General features: G+C 57.3%; 1 long non-coding RNA gene across 3 annotated transcripts; it reads left to right on the top strand.

The window, feature by feature from the left end:
• The first annotated feature begins 558 nt into the window (after positions 1-558).
• On the top strand, positions 559-7,318 carry LOC104975607 (uncharacterized). 3 transcript variants are annotated; one of them, XR_009492417.1, is made up of 3 exons: positions 559-1,798; positions 4,393-4,661; positions 6,151-7,318. It is a non-coding gene; the product is annotated as an uncharacterized lncRNA (long non-coding RNA). The 3 variants fall into 3 exon arrangements; XR_009492418.1 differs by lacking the exon at positions 4,393-4,661 and having other exon boundaries at positions 559-1,794; XR_814683.4 differs by lacking the exon at positions 4,393-4,661.
• The last annotated feature ends 2,880 nt before the right edge of the window (positions 7,319-10,198 follow it).

Genomic DNA, 10,198 nt, shown 5'->3' with positions numbered 1-10,198 from the left:
GACTTCACGCCTCCCGACTGCTGAATACTTGATCATGTGTCCCCAAAGAGCAAGGACCTTGCTCAACATAAGTACGTCATCATTATTACGAGAGAAAATTAAAACGATCTACTAATTCTCCATCCAGACTCAAGTTGCCCCCGGGTATTCCACGTGGCTGGGTCTTCCCTCTGTCCTCTTTTCCTTCCCAGAACCAGGATCCTCTTATTGATTTTATTTTATTTGGGCTGCACTGTGCAGCCTGTGGGATCTGTTTCCCGACGAGGGATTGAACCCGCGCCCCCTGCATTGGAAGCACAGAGGCTCAACCACTGGGCCGCCGGGGAAGTTCCTGGAACCCAGGTCTAGAGAGGGGGTATATGTCGCACGTGACGACCAGGTCAGTCTCTTTAAGCTAGAACAGTCTCCCAACTGTTTTCCCCGACACATGACTTTGTGAGAAGTTTATTTATCAGATTCCCTTATGAGACTGAGGTCTGTTGCACATTACTGCTGCTGTCAAGTCAAGTGGACCTTAGGAAGCATCACTATGAACAAAGCTAGTGGAGGTGATGGAATTCCAGTTGAGCTATTTCAAATCCTAAAGGATGATGCTGTTAAAGTGCTGCATTCAATATGCCTGCAAATATGGAAAACTCAGCAGTGGCCACAGGACTGGAAAAGGTCAGTTTTCATTCTAATCCCAAAGAAGGGCAATGCCAAAGAATGTTCAAACTACCTCACAATTGCACTCATCTCACACGCTAGCAAAGTAACACTCAAAATTCTCCATGCGAGGCTTCAACAGTATGTGAACTGTGAACTTCCAGAGGTTCGAGCTGGATTTAGAAAAGCCAGAGGAACCAGAGATCAAATTACCAACGTCCGCTGGTGGGGAGGAGACAGAAGGGCAGGGGTGACCAGCTCCCCAAGGCCCAGAGCACAAAGACCTGGGTTTCATCCTGGAGCAATGGGGAGCCCCAGAATTTGAGCAGGGGACGCGCCACGTCAGAAATGTGTCCCAGAAAGCTCCCGACGGATTGGACAGGTGACACCTTGGAAGCTGGGAGACTGGGGTGGTGGTGGGGGGACTGGACTGAGAGCCCAGCACAAGCAAGGACCAGAGAAAGGGGCCACACAAGCACTCCCCAACAAGGAAGGGAGGGCCGGGTGATGAACTGGTGGGGAGCCTGACACATGGACACTAGGGCCCCCATTTTCCAGGAAGGGAGACTGAGGCGTAGAAGGAAGTGACTCAGTCACGCTCACTTGTCTAGGGAGTGATGGAGCCAGGTTCAGCAGCGTCTCTCTCCCCTGCAGCCTCCTTCGCCAAGGTCACCAGCTCGGTCTTGTGACTTGTGAGATGATTCACTCGCCCTGGCCAGGCCCCGGTGACCTCGGTGGCCTCGGCCCGCAGCGACTTGAAGCAGGGTTTCAGTTCCCGGCCAGAGACTGAGCCCAGGCAGTGGCAGGGGGCGCGTCGAATCCTGGCCACCAGACCCCCGGGGACCAGCGGCCAGTGATGAGGCCCAGCTTGTCGCCTGTGTGGAAGTGAATCTCCACACAGAGGCGGACAGCGGGGAAGCGAGCCCAGTGTTTGTCAGGAGGAAGACGTGTGCATGTGCATAGTCACACGGGCAGGTCAGAGAGAGTCACGCCCTCGTGGTGGCTTGGCTCGCCTTTCTGGGGCATTTCTTCCGGGTTTCCTGTGGGCAGTCCCCTTACTTCACCTGGTTCAGAGTCCGTGTTCGGTCCGTCTCGGCGTCTTCCTGTGTGCTTCTCTCTGAGCCAAGATGGATTCTAGCGAGAAGGCTGGTGGGTACGTTGACATCACTTACTGTGAGGCAATACCCCCGCTCTTTTGACCTCCAAGGAGCCTTTCTGTGCATGCGTAGTTAGGAGGATGTCCTTGACCTTGGGAATGAGGAATATGTGGTATTTTCTCTCTCATCTGGGCAGGGCTCAGCTCCTTTCTCGCTCCTGCTAGTTTGGCTGCCCAGCCTGGGACCCATCTATCTTCCGCCTCACGAGTGAACTCCTGTTCATCCCTTGACGCCCAGCTGAAAGCTGGGTGATGCCTCTCAGTCTCCTCCTCCTCAGGGAGGCCCTCTCAGTCTCTGTTTTCTCCAAATTCCAGGGAGATTGCTTGTTAGTCTGCCCCACTGCCTGGGACGGCCTTGGGGGCAGAGGGCCTGTCTCATCTCTGTCTCCCCGGCACCCAGACCAAGGCCAGGTTTACAGTAGATGCTCTAAAGTGCTGATGAGACAGAGAGAGAGTGGATGAATAAATAAGTGAATGAAAGGATGAAGGAAGTCCTTGTTTTATTTTTATTGCAGTATAGTGGCTTCTCGGGGTTGCGATAGTCTCTGCTGTACAGCAGAGTGAATATACATGGACTCTTTCTTTAAATTTTTTCCCATAAAGGTCATTACAGAATAATGAGAAGCGTTCCTTATGCTGTTTGGTAGATTAGACCTTTATGTAGAATCTAAAAATATGGAACAAATGAACTTATTTACAAAATAGAAATGGAGTTACAAGTATCGAAAGCAAACACGACTGCTGGCGGGGAGAAGCAAGGGGCTGCGGGGCAAGGGATAAATGGGAGACTGGGACTGATATAGACACACACTGCATGTGAAATGGATAGCTAATCAAAGCCAGGCTTTGACGTCAGACAGGCCCGGTCCAGAGTCTGGCTGGCCTGTGGCCCTGGGGCTGCAAAGCCCCAGAGCTCGGCCTCCTCCTCTGTGGAGCCGCCTCTGTGCGCAGCCACCCTGATGGCGGACGGCTCAGGGAGCTCTCCGTGCTTCACGGAGCGGGCCAGGCTGGGCTCAGCCCTTGCCTCTGCCACTTACCGTGCGTTGGTTTGCACAAGGTGCTTGCTTGACTGCTCCGCGCCTCGGTTTTCCCATCTGCAAAATGGAGCCTAAGGACGCTCACCTCATAAGGTAGTTTGGAGGAGCAAATGAGGCAAGGTATGCAAGGTGTTCACAACAGAATGTGGCAAGCGGAGAGCGCCAGACACGGCTTGTTTCGTCAAGGCACGTGGTGTGTGCATCACCCTGGCCAGGGCGGGGGCTGCTCTCCCAGCCCCTTCCTCCATCCTGCGGCCCAGGAGGGGTGCTGCAGGCGCGGCAGGGCAGAGGGGGCTCTGACAAGCTGCCAGAGCCGCAGCCCTGCTCTGGGAAACATCCCTGGTCCCACACGGCAGGACCCGCTGATTCCAGACAGAAAGCCCACGTAGCCCTCGAATTCACCGCCCACGTCAGCGACACTGGCCTTCACTCCCGAATCCTCGAGGAGGAAGGCATCAAGCATGTCTGGCTGTGATGGGACTTCAGCGTAACGGTTCCAGCCTCCGAGCTCGGTTCCAGAAGTCCCTTTTTGACGTGCTCCTTTGAAATCCCGAGTCAGAGTGTCCCCTTCCACTCAGCAAGGTCGATGTTGCTGTGAGCAGGATGAATTTAGGTGCCTTTTTTTTTTTCCTTTTGAGCTCTAAGTTCCAAGCTATGGACCCAAATCATATGCTTTAATCCCTTCAGGCCCATGACAAGAGTGTCCCTCAATAGAAGGAGGAGACAAGGCTCAGAGAGGTTGCCAAACGTGCCCAGGGTCACCCAGCACACAAGCAGAGTCCGGAGTTGAGCCCGCACACGTGTGATCCCAAAGGCAACGCTCTTCACGGCTGTTCTCAGCGCCAGCCACGCGTCGGGATCAAATGAGGAACTTTGATGGTGCTGGCTCTGGCCTGCGGCCTGCGTGTCAGTTGTTGCCGCTGGGTTTTCTGATTTTTGTTGGCTGTGCAGGGTCTTGGTGGTAACACGCGGGATCCTCAGTCTTAGTTGCTGCATGTGGGGTCTAGTTCTCTGACCAGGGGTGGAACCAGGGTACCCCTGCCTTGGGAACACGGAGTCTTAGCCACCGGGCCGGCAGGGATGTCCCCGGGCGTTAGTTTTTACAAGGCTCCCCGGTAGATCAGCCAGGCAGCCAGGTTGGCAGGACAGATCTGGAGGATGGACACATGTGCCCAGGAGAGACAGAGCCTATGAGATGGTAACCCGTAGCCCCTGAAGCCCCCCAGGGACAAGGTCATTGTTCCAGCCCAGACCCTAGGCTGAGGACTTCCAGAAAGCTGTACCTCCATCCGGAGGCAGCACGGAGGCAGCAGGGGCTGGGGCAGAGCCTCTTCCAGGAGCCGCTCCTGGGCCGGAGGCCTGGCTGCGACCCCCAGACCTGGCTTGGGCCCCTCACCCCGTCATAGCTCAGCACAGGCCTGACTCTCCAATCTTTTATTCCTGTGTGAGCAGTGGGAGGATTTCTTCAGACAAAATCTGGGGAATTTGGCTTGAGTGGACTTTGACTCAGCCCATTCCTTCTGACATTCCAATGAGATGTCTCTGACCCCGCAGCCTCCCGCCCAAAGCTCCTCAGAAATCTGCAAATGCCAGACCTGGTGGCTCATCCCCAAGGCGGGCGGATTCCACAGCCTCCAGGAAGGTGCCGACGTCCGGTCCTGCTTATGCGGTTTCCCAACTGAGAGGCCTTGGGATGGTGGCTTACCTTACCTGAGAGTCTCAGTTTCCTCACCTGTAAAATGGGCATCTACCTCATATTCGTAGACGATTACAAGAGAGGATGCCACACTCTTCGCCAGTGTCTGGTGTGCAGGAGGCCCTTGGTAAGGACCGCTGTTGTTCCTGTCAGCCTGATGGTGGTGGGGGAGCCTGGGCTGCAGGCCTCTGGGATTCACACCCCACGTGGCCTGCCACTCTGACCCCATCATGGCCCTGCTGCCGAAGACTGACCCCAGGCGGCCATCCTATAGGTCAGAGGCTGTCCCCTTCCCCCCAGCCGTCACACCAGCTGCAGTAATACAGTGAGCCTGGCCGAGAGACCCAGTGGTACCACCGCCCACAAAGCTCTCCCTCCATCCCCACTGCCACCACCCTAGTCCAGGCCCCCAGCAGGTCTCATTCTTCCCACCCGCCTGCAGGCTCAGCCCCTTGAGTGCACTGCCCACCCGGCTGAAGTTGCACAGCACTGCCATCATGTGTTACGCTTCTCCCCAGCTGCCCAGGCCCTCCCGCTCAGCCAGCCTCCAGCGTCCTCTTGGGCCCTGGCCACAGGCACTCCATCCCCTCCGGCCTCCGTGGCGTGCCCTGCCCCCCACCCTGCACCTCTTGGCACTGCCCAGGTGCGCCAAGCTCTCTCCTGCCTCTGAGCCTCTGCACATGCTGCTCCCCTTGTCTGCTGGGTACCCTTTCCCCGTCCCGCCTACTGGTCAACTCCAGGTCATCCTTCGGCTCAACTGGCAGAGCCTTTGAGCTTCCCCACATGGGTCTCCACAGATTACCTGGGCTTCCTGACAGCTCTGCAGCTGGGTTCCTAGAGCAAGTGTCCCAGAAGAACCAGGGGGATGGTACCTTACTGCTATGACCTGCCCTGGAAGCTGCTCAGCATTGTTCTATCTTCGCCAAAGACTCAAGGGAAGAGAACACGGGGACTTTACCCCTCAAAGAGAGGAGTGTCAGGGTGATGTCATACGACGAGCCCGTGCAAGGGAAGGTGTTGTAGTTATTCTTGGAAAAACCAAGGGCAAAAAGAGGGCAAAGGAAAGTGACAGAGGTCAGCGGCTAACTGGGGCCACCCGTGTGGGGTCAGGAGTCCACAACCTCACTGACTTACAGCTGGTATTTCAGTTGGCAGTGCGGCTCTGACTCGGTCAGGAAAGCTTAGCGGTGTGAGTCTGCTCAGCAAAGCGCCTAAGGAGCCGGGGGAAGCTTTCTGTCCATACTGGAGATATCCCCAGTTCAAAGCTCTGGGTATTAGTGACCTCGAAAATCTCCCTGCAGGGCTGGAACAGGAGGAGGGGCCACAGGTGATTTCAAGAGGCTTGGGCAGGGAAGAGGGGGTAATGGTCCCAGTACTCCTGGCCCACTGGGGATCGCGTCCTCTGAGGGTCGTCGGGAGAAAAGGCTCCGCCTGGTACCCAAGGCCTGGAGTGTTCTGGGGGGGAGGTCTCATGGGTCCAGCCATGCACACCCTCCTTGCAGAGGCAACAGAAGGAAATTGTGGGGCGGGGCGGAGGGTGCTGGCGTGAGCAAAGCCAACATCAGATTTCCTCTTTTTCTTCACCCTGGGTTCTCGTTCCTCTTTCCTTTTGCCAGTTGGGCCCGGACAAATCAGGTGTCCAGAACATGAGGACTCTCAGGCCCCACGGTGTGGCCGCTGACACGCTGTTCCGGCCATCGCAGCCGTTGCTCCGTCACCCTTGAGCCGCGTCGCATGGATCTCCGGGCCTCCAGCGCTGACACCTGCTGCGTCTTGGCGGCCATCGCAGGCGAAGAATTGTGACCCGGAGCGCAGACAAAAGGGCTTCATGAAGACAGTCTGGCGGGCTGGACGGTTGGCCCTGCTGCCTGACAGTAATGGAGCTCCATCCCTAGAGGAGAGCAAGCGTGAGCAAACCTTTCGCTGAGCATTTACTGAGCACCTCCTGTGTACCAGGGCCCAGGAAGCACCGTGGACACGCTCATGCTCGGGACATATGTGGGCCCTACCCTTGAGGGCTCACTATCTGGACTGTTTCAGAAACAGCAGGTGAGGTCTAAGCAGAGGAAGATGAAGGAGAACTGGCCAGATGGGAGGGGGGAAGGGTTGCTTTCCTGACAGAGGGAACAGCGTACAGAGGGCTCAGGGGCCAGAGAGAGAAGGGACTTCAGGAGTATAGAGTCTGAGCACAGAGGGGAGGCTGGAGGGGGGTGGATAGTAAGCTGTTGTTCAGTCACTCAGTCGTGTCCGACTCTCTGCGACCCCACGGACTGCAGCATGCCAGGCCTCCCTGTCCATCACCAACTCCCGGAGCTTGCTCAGACTCGTGTCCGCTGAGCTGATGATGCCCTCCGACCATCTCATCTTCTGTCGTCCCCTTCTCCTCCCGCCTTCAATCTTTCCGGGCATCAGGGTCTTTTCCAATGAGTTGGCTCTTTGCATCAGGTGGACAAAGTACTGGGGCTTCTTCAGCTTCAGCATCAGTCCTTCCAGTGAATATTCAGGACTGATTTCCTCTAGGATTGACTGGTTGGATCTCCTTGCAGTCCAAGGGATTCTCAAGAGTCTTCTCCAACACCACAGTTCAAAACCTACCAGCCATGATCCCCACTCCTCAAGACTGAATCCTGAATGAGGTTGGAAAGCCATCTGGTTCACCTAGGGATGGAAGCCACTATGCAGGACGTCCACTACATGCCTGGCACTAGCCAGTTGCTTTTATCTTTATTCATTATAATTTTTAAATTAACCATGTAATTAAGTTCCACCTTTCTTGAGATCTAATTGACGTACACTGGCTGTTTTTCAAACTCTCTGATTTCAGAATTCCCATTTCACAGATGAGGAAACTGAGGCTCTGAGAGGCACAGAGACCGGCCCAGAATTTCCCAATTAGGAAGCTGAGCCCCAGGGTTCAAACACAGCTGTCACTTATTCCATTACCACCACGCCCCCAGCCCCCCGACCTGACACCCCGCTTCCCACCCTGAGCAGGACTCACCCACCACACCTGGGCCTCCTGGCCGTGCCAGGCTCTACATTCCAGCAGGCTGGTGGAGACAGGTGTGGGCAGAGCACGCCTGCAGGCCTAGAGCCCCGCCTGCCAGCCCCCAGGCCCTCACTGGGCAGTGAGCGTGGAGAGGTGCCTGTGACAACCTCAAGAGCCAGGCGCGGGCTGGGGGCCGGCCCCCGCCCTGCCAAGACGGTGTTGTCAGTCTCTGCTCTCCTCTGACGCACCTACAAGTTCAGGGCCAAGACTTATTAAGGAAAAGGTAGGGCTGCGGATGGCGGACACGGCGCGGTCAGTGCCTGGAGGTGACGCCAGCCTCCGGGAGGGGGGCTGGCTGCTGCCAGCTGAGCACCGTCTCCTCCAACGGGGACTCTTCCACGCGATTAGAGTTGGGGTGTGTCTGTCTGTCCTGGTGTACTGTCGCCTGGGAGGACAGAGAGACTCGATTCCACGGGGGCGGGGCTGCAGAGCTGGACAACCTGGGCTTGGCCACTAACCTCTGCAGGGCCTGGAGGCAGTGACTTTACCTCTCCGGGCCTCTTTCCAGGGAAAGAGGGAGGAGAGTAGCGTTCAGCTCCCAAAGCTTGTGAGTATGCTGGGGAGTACTACAGGAGAAGCGTTCATCCCCGCAGGTACCCAGGACGGTGAGCCATTACTGCTAGTGGTACTGTTGAAAGTGAAAGCGTTAGGCACTCATCAGGTCCGACTCTTTGCGACCCCATGGACTGCAGCCCATGCTGCAGCGGACAGGCTCCTCTGTCCATAGAATTCTCCAGGCAAGAATACTGGAGTGGGTTGTCATGCCCTCCTCCAGGGGATCTTCCCGACCCAGGGTTTGAACCGCGTCTCCTGTGTTTCAGGCAGATTCTTTACCATCTGAATCACCAGGGAAGCCCAGCAATGCTATTAGTACTTCATCATCATCGTCATCATTCAGGCCTGAGTCTTTAAGATCCGCGCGGACCTGAGCAGGCGCCCTGTGATTCTGTGCAGGGACACAGTGACAGCCAACCTCCTTGAGGTGGAACCGGGGGCTGGGGCCTGAAGGGGTGAGGGAGCCGGCTGTGAGCCTGCGTCTGTCCCCACCTTGCTGTGTGACCCTGGCAAGTCCAGCACTCTCTCTGCACCTCCGTCTGCCCCTTGTTCACGGGCAGATGTGCACGAAGTCCCTCCCAGCTCTGCGGCTCTGTGACTAGACTTGTTAAGGGCACCTGCTGGGGGCCCAGCCCAAGGCCAGGTGCTTGGTGGGGATTTGATATCAGATGTGGAGGGGGCTTGGGACCCCTGGGCCTCCCAGTCCCTTGGAGGGGTGCCTGTTTTCTGAGAAGGAGGGATTGGGTCTTGCTGGTTATTTGGTTCCCCCGTGTGCACCCTTCCAGCCCCAACAGCCTGAGGTCCATGCTCTTTCCCTGCTCTGCGAAGCTCCAGCCTTTTGGGACCAAGCCAGCCCTTCCTCTTTCACGCTCAGGTCAGCGCCACCTCCTCCAGGAAGTCTTCCTTGATTCAGGACTGAGTTAGTTGCCTTCCTGGGCCAAGGTCCCGGCCTCCTCTCATAAGATGACAGCCCACCCCGACTGGGCAACCTAACCAACAAGCAACCAACTTGTTGGCAAGTAACCAACACCCCTGAGCCTCCGTTTGGTCAACTGTTACGTGGGGATGTTCAGTGCCATCTCAAAGATGAAAACAACCATGGACGCAGAACCAAGCAGGCCCTCGCAGAGGCTCGGCACAGGGCGGGGCGTCCTGGACGCCTTTGCACTGGCTGTCCTGTCCTTCCAGCAAACCGAAAGTGTCCGGCAGTAGAGGATTTGAGCTCAGGAGCCCTGGGCCCTCAGTCCCGGTTCAGATCCCATCTCTGCCCCTCCGTTGCCCTGCCTTCAGGACCCCCGTCTGCCTGGGGGCTGTTATGAAGGTTGATGTGTGTGCAGTGCCCGGAGCCTGGCCCAGGGCGCATTACCCCTTGCTGTGGAGACGGTTTAAAAAGGGAGTTGACGCAGAGCGTGCTTGGGGCTTGGCCTGGCGGCTGCAACCCTCACACCCAGCCTGCCTCCCTCCGCAGGGCTGCTGCTGCCTGCCAGCCTCCCTAGTGAGCCCCCGGCTGCATGGAGTTTAATCTCCCGGCCGGTAAACACGCAACCACGTTTCCCAGGCTTTGTCCTGTTACTTCCGGCCGTTCTCAGGCCCTGCGCACTCCTCCCACCCTGAGTCCCAAGCCCCCCCGGTCCCCTCTGTCCCTCACCCACGCCTCGGTTTCCTCATCTGTGAGGGGGGGCGGGCAAGAGACCAGCTGTCACCCCAAAAACGGGCCTCACACTGTGCTGGGCGATGGTGCAAACCCTTGGTGGCGGGCCCCCAGAAGACGCCACTGAGCCCCGCACCCTCCTCTGCTCACTCCCCATCCCCCCACCTGGGACCCTCCCCCAGAACCCCCTCCCGCTCTCTGCTGTCCCTGCACCCCCCGGGTCTGACATCCCACATTGTGGAACCCGGGGATTCACCCACCATGTGGCGGGTGGACTGGGGCCAGGAAGGCTGGCAGAGGCAGGCCAGACTGGGGGTTAGTCACTCACACGCCTCTGCCTGCCTCGGTTTCTGCATCTGTAAAATGGGAACAGTAGCGCTCGCCCCCTCTTGCCGCTGTCCTCGCGGGG

Source organism: Bos taurus, chromosome 22 (assembly GCF_002263795.3).
Source record: "Bos taurus isolate L1 Dominette 01449 registration number 42190680 breed Hereford chromosome 22, ARS-UCD2.0, whole genome shotgun sequence".
NCBI classification, from domain to species: domain Eukaryota; kingdom Metazoa; phylum Chordata; class Mammalia; order Artiodactyla; family Bovidae; genus Bos; species Bos taurus.
The sequence above is the reverse complement of the archived record's forward strand: the minus strand, read 5'-3'. Positions and strand labels throughout refer to the sequence as shown.